Raw genomic sequence first — 16,257 nt, 5'->3', positions numbered from 1 at the left:
TTACCAAAATAGCTACCCCACATGCCCGCACAGTACCATTACTCACGTACATTAGTCCATTCCATCTCTGCCTTACATTATCCATATACGGCTCAGTCCAATGGGTCTCCTGAAGACATAATATATCCGCAGAGAAGGCTTCCAACACCAGCTCTAGCTTTTCTTTGCTACGAAGTCCATTGGTGTTAATAGATACAACTCTCACCATTATGACTATAAAGAGGGGATGAATCCAGTCCATCATGATTGATCTTTTTTCTTCTTTTTCTTCTTGGTTATCATGTTCCTTTTACTATCCCAACGCATTGATTTTATGTACTCCAAATCTTCCTCCGACAGCTCTTCTTCAGACTCTTTACGTTTGCGAGAGTCATCCCTTGCATTATCCACCTCCCTAGAGGAGCCCCCCTCTCCACGAGGATCGCCCTCCAACTCTACATCGTCTAGGCTTGAGCTTATCCCTCCATCCTTGGGTGCCTCCCTTCCTTCAGTACAAGGCTCCGTCTCCACTTCCTCCTCTGGCTGCCTCTGTTCTTCGTCCTCCTTCTCTCCCTGGGGTTGCTCACTCATGCCAATTTCCTCCCCAGCTTCCTCCACCTCGTTCTCCTCCACGACACTATTTGCGCTGAAATCCTGTGATGCCCAGTCCTGAGCACCTTCCCCATGGGGACAGGAGCACTGCGCTACACCCCTCCCGCATCCAACACAACCTCGCTCTCTCCTCCCATTGCACTCTCGTGCGTAATGCCCCTGCTCACCACACTTATGACATGCGAAATCAGGGCACTCTCGTAGCACGTGCCCTGGCTGGATACACAGCCTACAGACCTTGACCTGCCGATCGTGTATTACTCTGAAGTACTCAGCCCCTTCCAACGTTTCAAATTTGGCAGAATATGGCAACGAGCGCACAGTGTCTGTGAACCTAACTTTACAGAAGCGCGTCCCATCAGCAATGTCCGTCCCCGGCCAGTAGCGCCTTTTCACCGGCGATATAGCAGACACACCCCATGCTCTTAGCCGCTCTGTGATGTCCTCGTCTGTAATATATACTGGGAGGTTTAAGAAGGATACAACCATCTCATCCAGCGATAGATCCTTTGCCATGATTCGACAGCTCCGGATTTTAAATCCATCCATCAGTTTTTCTTTCCCTCTCGCACTTGACAGCGTCACTTCAAATCGCTTTTCATCTTTGACCCGACAGCCGCAGACCAGTCCACAAACTTCTTTAATCCCTCTCAATACCTCCATCATTGTAATCTTCTCTTCTCCCATAATTTCCACAGCCACTGTTAAATTCTTTTCATATTTTTGCGCCTGTCTTGCTGCAGCGCCATTATCCATGTTTCCTTTGTTCGTAGTCTTTTTTCCAGCGTTGGTCAAAGCCATTGTATCCATCCGAATAACGACAGGAGGAAAGTCCCCCAAACAGCAATATGCTGCCGGGGAACAACCCCAAACTATAAATCTAACTTAATCAATTTACAAAAAGAAATTGTACTTCAAAAAGCTCAAAACTCCAACACAAACTCTCTAGAGCAAACACTCAGTCTCAGCCAATCACTCACACCTGCGTCAATCAACAGTTGCGTACTCAGGCCGGTGTGGCCGTAAGCGAGAAACTATCTCTTGGTGCACTATGTAAAGTCAAAGTGAGCCTGATTAACAGCTGTTGCATTTTCACCATTTAGATAAGCATCTTTGTGTCACTCAAAAAGTGGAAGAAATTGCATATACTGTAGCCATAATTTGTAGCACAGATTGTTGGATGAAATACAAACTAACCTTGCTTACTTATTTCAAAGCGAGGGCACATATTTCAGCCTTGTGGGAAAAAACGGACAAAGAGTTGAAATTCCACAAGGCAGTGACAAAAAGCTTACAGCACCTGGTATTCCCAGGCGGTCTCCCATCCAAGTACTAACCAGGCCCGACCCTGCTTAGCTTCCGAGATCGGACGAGATCAGGCGTACTCAGGCCGGTGTGGCCGTAAGCGAAAGGTGCAATCTCAAAAAGTGGATGAAATTGCATATACTGTAGCCATAATTTGTAGCACAGATTGTTGGATGAAATACAAACTAACCTTGCTTACTTATTTCAAAGCGAGGGCACATATTTCAGCCTTGTGGGAAAAAACGGACAAAGAGTTGAAATTCCACAAGGCAGTGACAAAAAGCTTACAGCACCTGGTATTCCCAGGCGGTCTCCCATCCAAGTACTAACCAGGCCCGACCCTGCTTAGCTTCCGAGATCGGACGAGATCAGGCGTACTCAGGCCGGTGTGGCCGTAAGCGAAAGGCAATCTCAAAAAGTGGATGAAATTGCATATACTGTAGCCATAATTTGTAGCACAGATTGTTGGATGAAATACAAACTAACCTTGCTTACTTATTTCAAAGCGAGGGCACATATTTCAGCCTTGTGGGAAAAAACGGACAAAGAGTTGAAATTCCACAAGGCAGTGACAAAAAGCTTACAGCACCTGGTATTCCCAGGCGGTCTCCCATCCAAGTACTAACCAGGCCCGACCCTGCTTAGCTTCCGAGATCGGACGAGATCAGGCGTACTCAGGCCGGTGTGGCCGTAAGCGAAAGGCAATCTCAAAAAGTGGATGAAATTGCATATACTGTAGCCATAATTTGTAGCACAGATTGTTGGATGAAATACAAACTAACCTTGCTTACTTATTTCAAAGCGAGGGCACATATTTCAGCCTTGTGGGAAAAAACGGACAAAGAGTTGAAATTCCACAAGGCAGTGACAAAAAGCTTACAGCACCTGGTATTCCCAGGCGGTCTCCCATCCAAGTACTAACCAGGCCCGACCCTGCTTAGCTTCCGAGATCGGACGAGATCAGGCGTACTCAGGCCGGTGTGGCCGTAAGCGAGAAACTATCTCTTGGTGCACTATGTAAAGTCAAAGTGAGCCTGATTAACAGCTGTTGCATTTTCACCATTTAGATAAGCATCTTTGTGTCACTCAAAAAGTGGAAGAAATTGCATATACTGTAGCCATAATTTGTAGCACAGATTGTTGGATGAAATACAAACTAACCTTGCTTACTTATTTCAAAGCGAGGGCACATATTTCAGCCTTGTGGGAAAAAACGGACAAAGAGTTGAAATTCCACAAGGCAGTGACAAAAAGCTTACAGCACCTGGTATTCCCAGGCGGTCTCCCATCCAAGTACTAACCAGGCCCGACCCTGCTTAGCTTCCGAGATCGGACGAGATCAGGCGTACTCAGGCCGGTGTGGCCGTAAGCGAAACTATCTCTTGGTGCACTATGTAAAGTCAAAGTGAGCCTGATTAACAGCTGTTGCATTTTCACCATTTAGATAAGCATCTTTGTGTCACTCAAAAAGTGGAAGAAATTGCATATACTGTAGCCATAATTTGTAGCACAGATTGTTGGATGAAATACAAACTAACCTTGCTTACTTATTTCAAAGCGAGGGCACATATTTCAGCCTTGTGGGAAAAAACGGACAAAGAGTTGAAATTCCACAAGGCAGTGACAAAAAGCTTACAGCACCTGGTATTCCCAGGCGGTCTCCCATCCAAGTACTAACCAGGCCCGACCCTGCTTAGCTTCCGAGATCGGACGAGATCAGGCGTACTCAGGCCGGTGTGGCCGTAAGCGAAAGGCAATCTCAAAAAGTGGATGAAATTGCATATACTGTAGCCATAATTTGTAGCACAGATTGTTGGATGAAATACAAACTAACCTTGCTTACTTATTTCAAAGCGAGGGCACATATTTCAGCCTTGTGGGAAAAAACGGACAAAGAGTTGAAATTCCACAAGGCAGTGACAAAAAGCTTACAGCACCTGGTATTCCCAGGCGGTCTCCCATCCAAGTACTAACCAGGCCCGACCCTGCTTAGCTTCCGAGATCGGACGAGATCAGGCGTACTCAGGCCGGTGTGGCCGTAAGCGAAAGGCAATCTCAAAAAGTGGATGAAATTGCATATACTGTAGCCATAATTTGTAGCACAGATTGTTGGATGAAATACAAACTAACCTTGCTTACTTATTTCAAAGCGAGGGCACATGTGGGAAAAAACATCAGCCTTGTGGGAAAAAACGGACAAAGAGTTGAAATTCCACAAGGCAGTGACAAAAAGCTTACAGCACCTGGTATTCCCAGGCGGTCTCCCATCCAAGTACTAACCAGGCCCGACCCTGCTTAGCTTCCGAGATCGGACGAGATCAGGCGTACTCAGGCCGGTGTGGCCGTAAGCGAAAGGCAATCTCAAAAAGTGGATGAAATTGCATATACTGTAGCCATAATTTGTAGCACAGATTGTTGGATGAAATACAAACTAACCTTGCTTACTTATTTCAAAGCGAGGGCACATATTTCAGCCTTGTGGGAAAAAACGGACAAAGAGTTGAAATTCCACAAGGCAGTGACAAAAAGCTTACAGCACCTGGTATTCCCAGGCGGTCTCCCATCCAAGTACTAACCAGGCCCGACCCTGCTTAGCTTCCGAGATCGGACGAGATCAGGCGTACTCAGGCCGGTGTGGCCGTAAGCGAAAGGCAATCTCAAAAAGTGGATGAAATTGCATATACTGTAGCCATAATTTGTAGCACAGATTGTTGGATGAAATACAAACTAACCTTGCTTACTTATTTCAAAGCGAGGGCACATATTTCAGCCTTGTGGGAAAAAACGGACAAAGAGTTGAAATTCCACAAGGCAGTGACAAAAAGCTTACAGCACCTGGTATTCCCAGGCGGTCTCCCATCCAAGTACTAACCAGGCCCGACCCTGCTTAGCTTCCGAGATCGGACGAGATCAGGCGTACTCAGGCCGGTGTGGCCGTAAGCGAGAAACTATCTCTTGGTGCACTATGTAAAGTCAAAGTGAGCCTGATTAACAGCTGTTGCATTTTCACCATTTAGATAAGCATCTTTGTGTCACTCAAAAAGTGGAAGAAATTGCATATACTGTAGCCATAATTTGTAGCACAGATTGTTGGATGAAATACAAACTAACCTTGCTTACTTATTTCAAAGCGAGGGCACATATTTCAGCCTTGTGGGAAAAAACGGACAAAGAGTTGAAATTCCACAAGGCAGTGACAAAAAGCTTACAGCACCTGGTATTCCCAGGCGGTCTCCCATCCAAGTACTAACCAGGCCCGACCCTGCTTAGCTTCCGAGATCGGACGAGATCAGGCGTACTCAGGCCGGTGTGGCCGTAAGCGAGAAACTATCTCTTGGTGCACTATGTAAAGTCAAAGTGAGCCTGATTAACAGCTGTTGCATTTTCACCATTTAGATAAGCATCTTTGTGTCACTCAAAAAGTGGAAGAAATTGCATATACTGTAGCCATAATTTGTAGCACAGATTGTTGGATGAAATACAAACTAACCTTGCTTACTTATTTCAAAGCGAGGGCACATATTTCAGCCTTGTGGGAAAAAACGGACAAAGAGTTGAAATTCCACAAGGCAGTGACAAAAAGCTTACAGCACCTGGTATTCCCAGGCGGTCTCCCATCCAAGTACTAACCAGGCCCGACCCTGCTTAGCTTCCGAGATCGGACGAGATCAGGCGTACTCAGGCCGGTGTGGCCGTAAGCGAAAGGCAATCTCAAAAAGTGGATGAAATTGCATATACTGTAGCCATAATTTGTGCACAGATTGTTGGATGAAATACAAACTAACCTTGCTTACTTATTTCAAAGCGAGGGCACATATTTCAGCCTTGTGGGAAAAAACGGACAAAGAGTTGAAATTCCACAAGGCAGTGACAAAAAGCTTACAGCACCTGGTATTCCCAGGCGGTCTCCCATCCAAGTACTAACCAGGCCCGACCCTGCTTAGCTTCCGAGATCGGACGAGATCAGGCGTACTCAGGCCGGTGTGGCCGTAAGCGAAAGGCAATCTCAAAAAGTGGATGAAATTGCATATACTGTAGCCATAATTTGTGGTACAGATTGTTGGATGAAATACAAACTAACCTTGCTTACTTATTTCAAAGCGAGGGCACATATTTCAGCCTTGTGGGAAAAAACGGACAAAGAGTTGAAATTCCACAAGGCAGTGACAAAAAGCTTACAGCACCTGGTATTCCCAGGCGGTCTCCCATCCAAGTACTAACCAGGCCCGACCCTGCTTAGCTTCCGAGATCGGACGAGATCAGGCGTACTCAGGCCGGTGTGGCCGTAAGCGAGAAACTATCTCTTGGTGCACTATGTAAAGTCAAAGTGAGCCTGATTAACAGCTGTTGCATTTTCACCATTTAGATAAGCATCTTTGTGTCACTCAAAAAGTGGAAGAAATTGCATATACTGTAGCCATAATTTGTAGCACAGATTGTTGGATGAAATACAAACTAACCTTGCTTACTTATTTCAAAGCGAGGGCACATATTTCAGCCTTGTGGGAAAAAACGGACAAAGAGTTGAAATTCCACAAGGCAGTGACAAAAAGCTTACAGCACCTGGTATTCCCAGGCGGTCTCCCATCCAAGTACTAACCAGGCCCGACCCTGCTTAGCTTCCGAGATCGGACGAGATCAGGCGTACTCAGGCCGGTGTGGCCGTAAGCGAGAAACTATCTCTTGGTGCACTATGTAAAGTCAAAGTGAGCCTGATTAACAGCTGTTGCATTTTCACCATTTAGATGCATCTTTGTGTCACTCAAAAAGTGGAAGAAATTGCATATACTGTAGCCATAATTTGTAGCACAGATTGTTGGATGAAATACAAACTAACCTTGCTTACTTATTTCAAAGCGAGGGCACATATTTCAGCCTTGTGGGAAAAAACGGACAAAGAGTTGAAATTCCACAAGGCAGTGACAAAAAGCTTACAGCACCTGGTATTCCCAGGCGGTCTCCCATCCAAGTACTAACCAGGCCCGACCCTGCTTAGCTTCCGAGATCGGACGAGATCAGGCGTACTCAGGCCGGTGTGGCCGTAAGCGAAAGGCAATCTCAAAAAGTGGATGAAATTGCATATACTGTAGCCATAATTTGTAGCACAGATTGTTGGATGAAATACAAACTAACCTTGCTTACTTATTTCAAAGCGAGGGCACATATTTCAGCCTTGTGGGAAAAAACGGACAAAGAGTTGAAATTCCACAAGGCAGTGACAAAAAGCTTACAGCACCTGGTATTCCCAGGCGGTCTCCCATCCAAGTACTAACCAGGCCCGACCCTGCTTAGCTTCCGAGATCGGACGAGATCAGGCGTACTCAGGCCGGTGTGGCCGTAAGCGAAAGGCAATCTCAAAAAGTGGATGAAATTGCATATACTGTAGCCATAATTTGTGGTACAGATTGTTGGATGAAATACAAACTAACCTTGCTTACTTATTTCAAAGCGAGGGCACATATTTCAGCCTTGTGGGAAAAAACGGACAAAGAGTTGAAATTCCACAAGGCAGTGACAAAAAGCTTACAGCACCTGGTATTCCCAGGCGGTCTCCCATCCAAGTACTAACCAGGCCCGACCCTGCTTAGCTTCCGAGATCGGACGAGATCAGGCGTACTCAGGCCGGTGTGGCCGTAAGCGAGAAACTATCTCTTGGTGCACTATGTAAAGCATATACTGTAGCCATAATTTGTAGCACAAAGTGAGCCTGATTAACAGCTGTTGCATTTTCACCATTTAGATAAGCATCTTTGTGTCACTCAAAAAGTGGAAGAAATTGCATATACTGTAGCCATAATTTGTAGCACAGATTGTTGGATGAAATACAAACTAACCTTGCTTACTTATTTCAAAGCGAGGGCACATATTTCAGCCTTGTGGGAAAAAACGGACAAAGAGTTGAAATTCCACAAGGCAGTGACAAAAAGCTTACAGCACCTGGTATTCCCAGGCGGTCTCCCATCCAAGTACTAACCAGGCCCGACCCTGCTTAGCTTCCGAGATCGGACGAGATCAGGCGTACTCAGGCCGGTGTGGCCGTAAGCGAAAGGCAATCTCAAAAAGTGGATGAAATTGCATATACTGTAGCCATAATTTGTGGTACAGATTGTTGGATGAAATACAAACTAACCTTGCTTACTTATTTCAAAGCGAGGGCACATATTTCAGCCTTGTGGGAAAAAACGGACAAAGAGTTGAAATTCCACAAGGCAGTGACAAAAAGCTTACAGCACCTGGTATTCCCAGGCGGTCTCCCATCCAAGTACTAACCAGGCCCGACCCTGCTTAGCTTCCGAGATCGGACGAGATCAGGCGTACTCAGGCCGGTGTGGCCGTAAGCGAAAGGCAATCTCAAAAAGTGGATGAAATTGCATATACTGTAGCCATAATTTGTAGCACAGATTGTTGGATGAAATACAAACTAACCTTGCTTACTTATTTCAAAGCGAGGGCACATATTTCAGCCTTGTGGGAAAAAACGGACAAAGAGTTGAAATTCCACAAGGCAGTGACAAAAAGCTTACAGCACCTGGTATTCCCAGGCGGTCTCCCATCCAAGTACTAACCAGGCCCGACCCTGCTTAGCTTCCGAGATCGGACGAGATCAGGCGTACTCAGGCCGGTGTGGCCGTAAGCGAGAAACTATCTCTTGGTGCACTATGTAAAGTCAAAGTGAGCCTGATTAACAGCTGTTGCATTTTCACCATTTAGATAAGCATCTTTGTGTCACTCAAAAAGTGGAAGAAATTGCATATACTGTAGCCATAATTTGTAGCACAGATTGTTGGATGAAATACAAACTAACCTTGCTTACTTATTTCAAAGCGAGGGCACATATTTCAGCCTTGTGGGAAAAAACGGACAAAGAGTTGAAATTCCACAAGGCAGTGACAAAAAGCTTACAGCACCTGGTATTCCCAGGCGGTCTCCCATCCAAGTACTAACCAGGCCCGACCCTGCTTAGCTTCCGAGATCGGACGAGATCAGGCGTACTCAGGCCGGTGTGGCCGTAAGCGAGAAACTATCTCTTGGTGCACTATGTAAAGTCAAAGTGAGCCTGATTAACAGCTGTTGCATTTTCACCATTTAGATAAGCATCTTTGTGTCACTCAAAAAGTGGAAGAAATTGCATATACTGTAGCCATAATTTGTAGCACAGATTGTTGGATGAAATACAAACTAACCTTGCTTACTTATTTCAAAGCGAGGGCACATATTTCAGCCTTGTGGGAAAAAACGGACAAAGAGTTGAAATTCCACAAGGCAGTGACAAAAAGCTTACAGCACCTGGTATTCCCAGGCGGTCTCCCATCCAAGTACTAACCAGGCCCGACCCTGCTTAGCTTCCGAGATCGGACGAGATCAGGCGTACTCAGGCCGGTGTGGCCGTAAGCGAAAGGCAATCTCAAAAAGTGGATGAAATTGCATATACTGTAGCCATAATTTGTAGCACAGATTGTTGGATGAAATACAAACTAACCTTGCTTACTTATTTCAAAGCGAGGGCACATATTTCAGCCTTGTGGGAAAAAACGGACAAAGAGTTGAAATTCCACAAGGCAGTGACAAAAAGCTTACAGCACCTGGTATTCCCAGGCGGTCTCCCATCCAAGTACTAACCAGGCCCGACCCTGCTTAGCTTCCGAGATCGGACGAGATCAGGCGTACTCAGGCCGGTGTGGCCGTAAGCGAAAGGCTCTCTCTTGGTGCATCTCAAAAAGTGGATGAAATTGCATATACTGTAGCCATAATTTGTAGCACAGATTGTTGGATGAAATACAAACTAACCTTGCTTACTTATTTCAAAGCGAGGGCACATATTTCAGCCTTGTGGGAAAAAACGGACAAAGAGTTGAAATTCCACAAGGCAGTGACAAAAAGCTTACAGCACCTGGTATTCCCAGGCGGTCTCCCATCCAAGTACTAACCAGGCCCGACCCTGCTTAGCTTCCGAGATCGGACGAGATCAGGCGTACTCAGGCCGGTGTGGCCGTAAGCGAAAGGCAATCTCAAAAAGTGGATGAAATTGCATATACTGTAGCCATAATTTGTAGCACAGATTGTTGGATGAAATACAAACTAACCTTGCTTACTTATTTCAAAGCGAGGGCACATATTTCAGCCTTGTGGGAAAAAACGGACAAAGAGTTGAAATTCCACAAGGCAGTGACAAAAAGCTTACAGCACCTGGTATTCCCAGGCGGTCTCCCATCCAAGTACTAACCAGGCCCGACCCTGCTTAGCTTCCGAGATCGGACGAGATCAGGCGTACTCAGGCCGGTGTGGCCGTAAGCGAGAAACTATCTCTTGGTGCACTATGTAAAGTCAAAGTGAGCCTGATTAACAGCTGTTGCATTTTCACCATTTAGATAAGCATCTTTGTGTCACTCAAAAAGTGGAAGAAATTGCATATACTGTAGCCATAATTTGTAGCACAGATTGTTGGATGAAATACAAACTAACCTTGCTTACTTATTTCAAAGCGAGGGCACATATTTCAGCCTTGTGGGAAAAAACGGACAAAGAGTTGAAATTCCACAAGGCAGTGACAAAAAGCTTACAGCACCTGGTATTCCCAGGCGGTCTCCCATCCAAGTACTAACCAGGCCCGACCCTGCTTAGCTTCCGAGATCGGACGAGATCAGGCGTACTCAGGCCGGTGTGGCCGTAAGCGAAAGGCAATCTCAAAAAGTGGATGAAATTGCATATACTGTAGCCATAATTTGTGGTACAGATTGTTGGATGAAATACAAACTAACCTTGCTTACTTATTTCAAAGCGAGGGCACATATTTCAGCCTTGTGGGAAAAAACGGACAAAGAGTTGAAATTCCACAAGGCAGTGACAAAAAGCTTACAGCACCTGGTATTCCCAGGCGGTCTCCCATCCAAGTACTAACCAGGCCCGACCCTGCTTAGCTTCCGAGATCGGACGAGATCAGGCGTACTCAGGCCGGTGTGGCCGTAAGCGAAAGGAAACTATCTCTTGGTGCACTATGTAAAGTCAAAGTGAGCCTGATTAACAGCTGTTGCATTTTCACCATTTAGATAAGCATCTTTGTGTCACTCAAAAAGTGGAAGAAATTGCATATACTGTAGCCATAATTTGTAGCACAGATTGTTGGATGAAATACAAACTAACCTTGCTTACTTATTTCAAAGCGAGGGCACATATTTCAGCCTTGTGGGAAAAAACGGACAAAGAGTTGAAATTCCACAAGGCAGTGACAAAAAGCTTACAGCACCTGGTATTCCCAGGCGGTCTCCCATCCAAGTACTAACCAGGCCCGACCCTGCTTAGCTTCCGAGATCGGACGAGATCAGGCGTACTCAGGCCGGTGTGGCCGTAAGCGAAAGGCAATCTCAAAAAGTGGATGAAATTGCATATACTGTAGCCATAATTTGTGGTACAGATTGTTGGATGAAATACAAACTAACCTTGCTTACTTATTTCAAAGCGAGGGCACATATTTCAGCCTTGTGGGAAAAAACGGACAAAGAGTTGAAATTCCACAAGGCAGTGACAAAAAGCTTACAGCACCTGGTATTCCCAGGCGGTCTCCCATCCAAGTACTAACCAGGCCCGACCCTGCTTAGCTTCCGAGATCGGACGAGATCAGGCGTACTCAGGCCGGTGTGGCCGTAAGCGAGAAACTATCTCTTGGTGCACTATGTAAAGTCAAAGTGAGCCTGATTAACAGCTGTTGCATTTTCACCATTTAGATAAGCATCTTTGTGTCACTCAAAAAGTGGAAGAAATTGCATATACTGTAGCCATAATTTGTAGCACAGATTGTTGGATGAAATACAAACTAACCTTGCTTACTTATTTCAAAGCGAGGGCACATATTTCAGCCTTGTGGGAAAAAACGGACAAAGAGTTGAAATTCCACAAGGCAGTGACAAAAAGCTTACAGCACCTGGTATTCCCAGGCGGTCTCCCATCCAAGTACTAACCAGGCCCGACCCTGCTTAGCTTCCGAGATCGGACGAGATCAGGCGTACTCAGGCCGGTGTGGCCGTAAGCGAGAAACTATCTCTTGGTGCACTATGTAAAGTCAAAGTGAGCCTGATTAACAGCTGTTGCATTTTCACCATTTAGATAAGCATCTTTGTGTCACTCAAAAAGTGGAAGAAATTGCATATACTGTAGCCATAATTTGTAGCACAGATTGTTGGATGAAATACAAACTAACCTTGCTTACTTATTTCAAAGCGAGGGCACATATTTCAGCCTTGTGGGAAAAAACGGACAAAGAGTTGAAATTCCACAAGGCAGTGACAAAAAGCTTACAGCACCTGGTATTCCCAGGCGGTCTCCCATCCAAGTACTAACCAGGCCCGACCCTGCTTAGCTTCCGAGATCGGACGAGATCAGGCGTACTCAGGCCGGTGTGGCCGTAAGCGAAAGGCAATCTCAAAAAGTGGATGAAATTGCATATACTGTAGCCATAATTTGTAGCACAGATTGTTGGATGAAATACAAACTAACCTTGCTTACTTATTTCAAAGCGAGGGCACATATTTCAGCCTTGTGGGAAAAAACGGACAAAGAGTTGAAATTCCACAAGGCAGTGACAAAAAGCTTACAGCACCTGGTATTCCCAGGCGGTCTCCCATCCAAGTACTAACCAGGCCCGACCCTGCTTAGCTTCCGAGATCGGACGAGATCAGGCGTACTCAGGCCGGTGTGGCCGTAAGCGAAAGGCAATCTCAAAAAGTGGATGAAATTGCATATACTGTAGCCATAATTTGTAGCACAGATTGTTGGATGAAATACAAACTAACCTTGCTTACTTATTTCAAAGCGAGGGCACATATTTCAGCCTTGTGGGAAAAAACGGACAAAGAGTTGAAATTCCACAAGGCAGTGACAAAAAGCTTACAGCACCTGGTATTCCCAGGCGGTCTCCCATCCAAGTACTAACCAGGCCCGACCCTGCTTAGCTTCCGAGATCGGACGAGATCAGGCGTACTCAGGCCGGTGTGGCCGTAAGCGAAAGGCAATCTCAAAAAGTGGATGAAATTGCATATACTGTAGCCATAATTTGTAGCACAGATTGTTGGATGAAATACAAACTAACCTTGCTTACTTATTTCAAAGCGAGGGCACATATTTCAGCCTTGTGGGAAAAAACGGACAAAGAGTTGAAATTCCACAAGGCAGTGACAAAAAGCTTACAGCACCTGGTATTCCCAGGCGGTCTCCCATCCAAGTACTAACCAGGCCCGACCCTGCTTAGCTTCCGAGATCGGACGAGATCAGGCGTACTCAGGCCGGTGTGGCCGTAAGCGAGAAACTATCTCTTGGTGCACTATGTAAAGTCAAAGTGAGCCTGATTAACAGCTGTTGCATTTTCACCATTTAGATAAGCATCTTTGTGTCACTCAAAAAGTGGAAGAAATTGCATATACTGTAGCCATAATTTGTAGCACAGATTGTTGGATGAAATACAAACTAACCTTGCTTACTTATTTCAAAGCGAGGGCACATATTTCAGCCTTGTGGGAAAAAACGGACAAAGAGTTGAAATTCCACAAGGCAGTGACAAAAAGCTTACAGCACCTGGTATTCCCAGGCGGTCTCCCATCCAAGTACTAACCAGGCCCGACCCTGCTTAGCTTCCGAGATCGGACGAGATCAGGCGTACTCAGGCCGGTGTGGCCGTAAGCGAAAGGCAATCTCAAAAAGTGGATGAAATTGCATATACTGTAGCCATAATTTGTGGTACAGATTGTTGGATGAAATACAAACTAACCTTGCTTACTTATTTCAAAGCGAGGGCACATATTTCAGCCTTGTGGGAAAAAACGGACAAAGAGTTGAAATTCCACAAGGCAGTGACAAAAAGCTTACAGCACCTGGTATTCCCAGGCGGTCTCCCATCCAAGTACTAACCAGGCCCGACCCTGCTTAGCTTCCGAGATCGGACGAGATCAGGCGTACTCAGGCCGGTGTGGCCGTAAGCGAGAAACTATCTCTTGGTGCACTATGTAAAGTCAAAGTGAGCCTGATTAACAGCTGTTGCATTTTCACCATTTAGATAAGCATCTTTGTGTCACTCAAAAAGTGGAAGAAATTGCATATACTGTAGCCATAATTTGTAGCACAGATTGTTGGATGAAATACAAACTAACCTTGCTTACTTATTTCAAAGCGAGGGCACATATTTCAGCCTTGTGGGAAAAAACGGACAAAGAGTTGAAATTCCACAAGGCAGTGACAAAAAGCTTACAGCACCTGGTATTCCCAGGCGGTCTCCCATCCAAGTACTAACCAGGCCCGACCCTGCTTAGCTTCCGAGATCGGACGAGATCAGGCGTACTCAGGCCGGTGTGGCCGTAAGCGAAAGGCAATCTCAAAAAGTGGATGAAATTGCATATACTGTAGCCATAATTTGTGGTACAGATTGTTGGATGAAATACAAACTAACCTTGCTTACTTATTTCAAAGCGAGGGCACATATTTCAGCCTTGTGGGAAAAAACGGACAAAGAGTTGAAATTCCACAAGGCAGTGACAAAAAGCTTACAGCACCTGGTATTCCCAGGCGGTCTCCCATCCAAGTACTAACCAGGCCCGACCCTGCTTAGCTTCCGAGATCGGACGAGATCAGGCGTACTCAGGCCGGTGTGGCCGTAAGCGAAAGGCAATCTCAAAAAGTGGATGAAATTGCATATACTGTAGCCATAATTTGTGGTACAGATTGTTGGATGAAATACAAACTAACCTTGCTTACTTATTTCAAAGCGAGGGCACATATTTCAGCCTTGTGGGAAAAAACGGACAAAGAGTTGAAATTCCACAAGGCAGTGACAAAAAGCTTACAGCACCTGGTATTCCCAGGCGGTCTCCCATCCAAGTACTAACCAGGCCCGACCCTGCTTAGCTTCCGAGATCGGACGAGATCAGGCGTACTCAGGCCGGTGTGGCCGTAAGCGAAACTATCTCTTGGTGCACTATGTAAAGTCAAAGTGAGCCTGATTAACAGCTGTTGCATTTTCACCATTTAGATAAGCATCTTTGTGTCACTCAAAAAGTGGAAGAAATTGCATATACTGTAGCCATAATTTGTAGCACAGATTGTTGGATGAAATACAAACTAACCTTGCTTACTTATTTCAAAGCGAGGGCACATATTTCAGCCTTGTGGGAAAAAACGGACAAAGAGTTGAAATTCCACAAGGCAGTGACAAAAAGCTTACAGCACCTGGTATTCCCAGGCGGTCTCCCATCCAAGTACTAACCAGGCCCGACCCTGCTTAGCTTCCGAGATCGGACGAGATCAGGCGTACTCAGGCCGGTGTGGCCGTAAGCGAAAGGCAATCTCAAAAAGTGGATGAAATTGCATATACTGTAGCCATAATTTGTGGTACAGATTGTTGGATGAAATACAAACTAACCTTGCTTACTTATTTCAAAGCGAGGGCACATATTTCAGCCTTGTGGGAAAAAACGGACAAAGAGTTGAAATTCCACAAGGCAGTGACAAAAAGCTTACAGCACCTGGTATTCCCAGGCGGTCTCCCATCCAAGTACTAACCAGGCCCGACCCTGCTTAGCTTCCGAGATCGGACGAGATCAGGCGTACTCAGGCCGGTGTGGCCGTAAGCGAGAAACTATCTCTTGGTGCACTATGTAAAGTCAAAGTGAGCCTGATTAACAGCTGTTGCATTTTCACCATTTAGATAAGCATCTTTGTGTCACTCAAAAAGTGGAAGAAATTGCATATACTGTAGCCATAATTTGTAGCACAGATTGTTGGATGAAATACAAACTAACCTTGCTTACTTATTTCAAAGCGAGGGCACATATTTCAGCCTTGTGGGAAAAAACGGACAAAGAGTTGAAATTCCACAAGGCAGTGACAAAAAGCTTACAGCACCTGGTATTCCCAGGCGGTCTCCCATCCAAGTACTAACCAGGCCCGACCCTGCTTAGCTTCCGAGATCGGACGAGATCAGGCGTACTCAGGCCGGTGTGGCCGTAAGCGAAAGGCAATCTCAAAAAGTGGATGAAATTGCATATACTGTAGCCATAATTTGTGGTACAGATTGTTGGATGAAATACAAACTAACCTTGCTTACTTATTTCAAAGCGAGGGCACATATTTCAGCCTTGTGGGAAAAAACGGACAAAGAGTTGAAATTCCACAAGGCAGTGACAAAAAGCTTACAGCACCTGGTATTCCCAGGCGGTCTCCCATCCAATACTAACCAGGCCCGACCCTGCTTAGCTTCCGAGATCGGACGAGATCAGGCGTACTCAGGCCGGTGTGGCCGTAAGCGAAAGGCAATCTCAAAAAGTGGATGAAATTGCATATACTGTAGCCATAATTTGTGGTACAGATTGTTGGATGAAA

At 45.6% G+C, this 16,257-nt stretch overlaps 43 non-coding genes and 1 pseudogene across 43 annotated transcripts; all 44 read right to left on the bottom strand.

The window, feature by feature from the left end:
• Positions 1-1,879: 1,879 nt before the first annotated feature.
• LOC139395496 (5S ribosomal RNA) lies at positions 1,880-1,998 on the bottom strand. The gene has a single exon (XR_011630425.1). It is a non-coding gene; the product is annotated as a 5S ribosomal RNA (ribosomal RNA).
• Positions 1,999-2,177: 179 nt separating this feature from the next.
• LOC139395494 (5S ribosomal RNA) lies at positions 2,178-2,296 on the bottom strand. Its single transcript, XR_011630423.1, has one exon. It is a non-coding gene; the product is annotated as a 5S ribosomal RNA (ribosomal RNA).
• Positions 2,297-2,473: 177 nt separating this feature from the next.
• LOC139395493 (5S ribosomal RNA) lies at positions 2,474-2,592 on the bottom strand. The gene has a single exon (XR_011630422.1). It is a non-coding gene; the product is annotated as a 5S ribosomal RNA (ribosomal RNA).
• Positions 2,593-2,769: 177 nt separating this feature from the next.
• LOC139395492 (5S ribosomal RNA) lies at positions 2,770-2,888 on the bottom strand. Its single transcript, XR_011630421.1, has one exon. It is a non-coding gene; the product is annotated as a 5S ribosomal RNA (ribosomal RNA).
• Positions 2,889-3,148: 260 nt separating this feature from the next.
• LOC139395491 (5S ribosomal RNA) lies at positions 3,149-3,267 on the bottom strand. Its single transcript, XR_011630420.1, has one exon. It is a non-coding gene; the product is annotated as a 5S ribosomal RNA (ribosomal RNA).
• A 258-nt stretch (positions 3,268-3,525) lies between these two features.
• LOC139395490 (5S ribosomal RNA) lies at positions 3,526-3,644 on the bottom strand. Its single transcript, XR_011630419.1, has one exon. It is a non-coding gene; the product is annotated as a 5S ribosomal RNA (ribosomal RNA).
• Positions 3,645-3,821: 177 nt separating this feature from the next.
• Positions 3,822-3,940, bottom strand: LOC139395489 (5S ribosomal RNA). The gene has a single exon (XR_011630418.1). It is a non-coding gene; the product is annotated as a 5S ribosomal RNA (ribosomal RNA).
• A 187-nt stretch (positions 3,941-4,127) lies between these two features.
• LOC139395488 (5S ribosomal RNA) lies at positions 4,128-4,246 on the bottom strand. The gene has a single exon (XR_011630417.1). It is a non-coding gene; the product is annotated as a 5S ribosomal RNA (ribosomal RNA).
• A 177-nt stretch (positions 4,247-4,423) lies between these two features.
• Positions 4,424-4,542, bottom strand: LOC139395487 (5S ribosomal RNA). Its single transcript, XR_011630416.1, has one exon. It is a non-coding gene; the product is annotated as a 5S ribosomal RNA (ribosomal RNA).
• Positions 4,543-4,719: 177 nt separating this feature from the next.
• Positions 4,720-4,838, bottom strand: LOC139395486 (5S ribosomal RNA). The gene has a single exon (XR_011630415.1). It is a non-coding gene; the product is annotated as a 5S ribosomal RNA (ribosomal RNA).
• Positions 4,839-5,098: 260 nt separating this feature from the next.
• On the bottom strand, positions 5,099-5,217 carry LOC139395485 (5S ribosomal RNA). The gene has a single exon (XR_011630414.1). It is a non-coding gene; the product is annotated as a 5S ribosomal RNA (ribosomal RNA).
• Positions 5,218-5,477: 260 nt separating this feature from the next.
• On the bottom strand, positions 5,478-5,596 carry LOC139395483 (5S ribosomal RNA). Its single transcript, XR_011630412.1, has one exon. It is a non-coding gene; the product is annotated as a 5S ribosomal RNA (ribosomal RNA).
• A 176-nt stretch (positions 5,597-5,772) lies between these two features.
• Positions 5,773-5,891, bottom strand: LOC139395482 (5S ribosomal RNA). Its single transcript, XR_011630411.1, has one exon. It is a non-coding gene; the product is annotated as a 5S ribosomal RNA (ribosomal RNA).
• A 177-nt stretch (positions 5,892-6,068) lies between these two features.
• On the bottom strand, positions 6,069-6,187 carry LOC139395481 (5S ribosomal RNA). The gene has a single exon (XR_011630410.1). It is a non-coding gene; the product is annotated as a 5S ribosomal RNA (ribosomal RNA).
• A 260-nt stretch (positions 6,188-6,447) lies between these two features.
• On the bottom strand, positions 6,448-6,566 carry LOC139395480 (5S ribosomal RNA). Its single transcript, XR_011630409.1, has one exon. It is a non-coding gene; the product is annotated as a 5S ribosomal RNA (ribosomal RNA).
• Positions 6,567-6,824: 258 nt separating this feature from the next.
• LOC139395479 (5S ribosomal RNA) lies at positions 6,825-6,943 on the bottom strand. Its single transcript, XR_011630408.1, has one exon. It is a non-coding gene; the product is annotated as a 5S ribosomal RNA (ribosomal RNA).
• A 177-nt stretch (positions 6,944-7,120) lies between these two features.
• On the bottom strand, positions 7,121-7,239 carry LOC139395478 (5S ribosomal RNA). The gene has a single exon (XR_011630407.1). It is a non-coding gene; the product is annotated as a 5S ribosomal RNA (ribosomal RNA).
• A 177-nt stretch (positions 7,240-7,416) lies between these two features.
• Positions 7,417-7,535, bottom strand: LOC139395477 (5S ribosomal RNA). Its single transcript, XR_011630406.1, has one exon. It is a non-coding gene; the product is annotated as a 5S ribosomal RNA (ribosomal RNA).
• Positions 7,536-7,821: 286 nt separating this feature from the next.
• On the bottom strand, positions 7,822-7,940 carry LOC139395476 (5S ribosomal RNA). The gene has a single exon (XR_011630405.1). It is a non-coding gene; the product is annotated as a 5S ribosomal RNA (ribosomal RNA).
• Positions 7,941-8,117: 177 nt separating this feature from the next.
• On the bottom strand, positions 8,118-8,236 carry LOC139395475 (5S ribosomal RNA). The gene has a single exon (XR_011630404.1). It is a non-coding gene; the product is annotated as a 5S ribosomal RNA (ribosomal RNA).
• A 177-nt stretch (positions 8,237-8,413) lies between these two features.
• On the bottom strand, positions 8,414-8,532 carry LOC139395474 (5S ribosomal RNA). The gene has a single exon (XR_011630403.1). It is a non-coding gene; the product is annotated as a 5S ribosomal RNA (ribosomal RNA).
• A 260-nt stretch (positions 8,533-8,792) lies between these two features.
• LOC139395472 (5S ribosomal RNA) lies at positions 8,793-8,911 on the bottom strand. The gene has a single exon (XR_011630401.1). It is a non-coding gene; the product is annotated as a 5S ribosomal RNA (ribosomal RNA).
• Positions 8,912-9,171: 260 nt separating this feature from the next.
• On the bottom strand, positions 9,172-9,290 carry LOC139395471 (5S ribosomal RNA). The gene has a single exon (XR_011630400.1). It is a non-coding gene; the product is annotated as a 5S ribosomal RNA (ribosomal RNA).
• Positions 9,291-9,467: 177 nt separating this feature from the next.
• On the bottom strand, positions 9,468-9,586 carry LOC139395470 (5S ribosomal RNA). Its single transcript, XR_011630399.1, has one exon. It is a non-coding gene; the product is annotated as a 5S ribosomal RNA (ribosomal RNA).
• A 189-nt stretch (positions 9,587-9,775) lies between these two features.
• Positions 9,776-9,894, bottom strand: LOC139395469 (5S ribosomal RNA). Its single transcript, XR_011630398.1, has one exon. It is a non-coding gene; the product is annotated as a 5S ribosomal RNA (ribosomal RNA).
• Positions 9,895-10,071: 177 nt separating this feature from the next.
• On the bottom strand, positions 10,072-10,190 carry LOC139395468 (5S ribosomal RNA). The gene has a single exon (XR_011630397.1). It is a non-coding gene; the product is annotated as a 5S ribosomal RNA (ribosomal RNA).
• A 260-nt stretch (positions 10,191-10,450) lies between these two features.
• Positions 10,451-10,569, bottom strand: LOC139395467 (5S ribosomal RNA). The gene has a single exon (XR_011630396.1). It is a non-coding gene; the product is annotated as a 5S ribosomal RNA (ribosomal RNA).
• Positions 10,570-10,746: 177 nt separating this feature from the next.
• On the bottom strand, positions 10,747-10,865 carry LOC139395466 (5S ribosomal RNA). The gene has a single exon (XR_011630395.1). It is a non-coding gene; the product is annotated as a 5S ribosomal RNA (ribosomal RNA).
• A 263-nt stretch (positions 10,866-11,128) lies between these two features.
• LOC139395465 (5S ribosomal RNA) lies at positions 11,129-11,247 on the bottom strand. Its single transcript, XR_011630394.1, has one exon. It is a non-coding gene; the product is annotated as a 5S ribosomal RNA (ribosomal RNA).
• A 177-nt stretch (positions 11,248-11,424) lies between these two features.
• LOC139395464 (5S ribosomal RNA) lies at positions 11,425-11,543 on the bottom strand. Its single transcript, XR_011630393.1, has one exon. It is a non-coding gene; the product is annotated as a 5S ribosomal RNA (ribosomal RNA).
• Positions 11,544-11,803: 260 nt separating this feature from the next.
• LOC139395463 (5S ribosomal RNA) lies at positions 11,804-11,922 on the bottom strand. The gene has a single exon (XR_011630392.1). It is a non-coding gene; the product is annotated as a 5S ribosomal RNA (ribosomal RNA).
• A 260-nt stretch (positions 11,923-12,182) lies between these two features.
• Positions 12,183-12,301, bottom strand: LOC139395461 (5S ribosomal RNA). Its single transcript, XR_011630390.1, has one exon. It is a non-coding gene; the product is annotated as a 5S ribosomal RNA (ribosomal RNA).
• A 177-nt stretch (positions 12,302-12,478) lies between these two features.
• LOC139395460 (5S ribosomal RNA) lies at positions 12,479-12,597 on the bottom strand. Its single transcript, XR_011630389.1, has one exon. It is a non-coding gene; the product is annotated as a 5S ribosomal RNA (ribosomal RNA).
• A 177-nt stretch (positions 12,598-12,774) lies between these two features.
• LOC139395459 (5S ribosomal RNA) lies at positions 12,775-12,893 on the bottom strand. The gene has a single exon (XR_011630388.1). It is a non-coding gene; the product is annotated as a 5S ribosomal RNA (ribosomal RNA).
• A 177-nt stretch (positions 12,894-13,070) lies between these two features.
• LOC139395458 (5S ribosomal RNA) lies at positions 13,071-13,189 on the bottom strand. Its single transcript, XR_011630387.1, has one exon. It is a non-coding gene; the product is annotated as a 5S ribosomal RNA (ribosomal RNA).
• Positions 13,190-13,449: 260 nt separating this feature from the next.
• On the bottom strand, positions 13,450-13,568 carry LOC139395457 (5S ribosomal RNA). The gene has a single exon (XR_011630386.1). It is a non-coding gene; the product is annotated as a 5S ribosomal RNA (ribosomal RNA).
• Positions 13,569-13,745: 177 nt separating this feature from the next.
• On the bottom strand, positions 13,746-13,864 carry LOC139395455 (5S ribosomal RNA). The gene has a single exon (XR_011630385.1). It is a non-coding gene; the product is annotated as a 5S ribosomal RNA (ribosomal RNA).
• A 260-nt stretch (positions 13,865-14,124) lies between these two features.
• On the bottom strand, positions 14,125-14,243 carry LOC139395454 (5S ribosomal RNA). Its single transcript, XR_011630384.1, has one exon. It is a non-coding gene; the product is annotated as a 5S ribosomal RNA (ribosomal RNA).
• Positions 14,244-14,420: 177 nt separating this feature from the next.
• Positions 14,421-14,539, bottom strand: LOC139395453 (5S ribosomal RNA). Its single transcript, XR_011630383.1, has one exon. It is a non-coding gene; the product is annotated as a 5S ribosomal RNA (ribosomal RNA).
• A 177-nt stretch (positions 14,540-14,716) lies between these two features.
• On the bottom strand, positions 14,717-14,835 carry LOC139395452 (5S ribosomal RNA). Its single transcript, XR_011630382.1, has one exon. It is a non-coding gene; the product is annotated as a 5S ribosomal RNA (ribosomal RNA).
• Positions 14,836-15,093: 258 nt separating this feature from the next.
• Positions 15,094-15,212, bottom strand: LOC139395451 (5S ribosomal RNA). The gene has a single exon (XR_011630381.1). It is a non-coding gene; the product is annotated as a 5S ribosomal RNA (ribosomal RNA).
• A 177-nt stretch (positions 15,213-15,389) lies between these two features.
• Positions 15,390-15,508, bottom strand: LOC139395449 (5S ribosomal RNA). Its single transcript, XR_011630379.1, has one exon. It is a non-coding gene; the product is annotated as a 5S ribosomal RNA (ribosomal RNA).
• Positions 15,509-15,768: 260 nt separating this feature from the next.
• LOC139395448 (5S ribosomal RNA) lies at positions 15,769-15,887 on the bottom strand. Its single transcript, XR_011630378.1, has one exon. It is a non-coding gene; the product is annotated as a 5S ribosomal RNA (ribosomal RNA).
• Positions 15,888-16,064: 177 nt separating this feature from the next.
• Positions 16,065-16,182, bottom strand: LOC139395617 (5S ribosomal RNA; annotated as a pseudogene).
• Between the last annotated feature and the right edge of the window lie 75 nt (positions 16,183-16,257).

Source organism: Oncorhynchus clarkii, unplaced genomic scaffold, assembly GCF_045791955.1.
Source record: "Oncorhynchus clarkii lewisi isolate Uvic-CL-2024 unplaced genomic scaffold, UVic_Ocla_1.0 unplaced_contig_1101_pilon_pilon, whole genome shotgun sequence".
NCBI lineage: Eukaryota > Metazoa > Chordata > Actinopteri > Salmoniformes > Salmonidae > Oncorhynchus > Oncorhynchus clarkii.
Note: the sequence above shows the minus strand (reverse complement) of the source record. Positions and strands in the feature narration are given on the sequence as shown.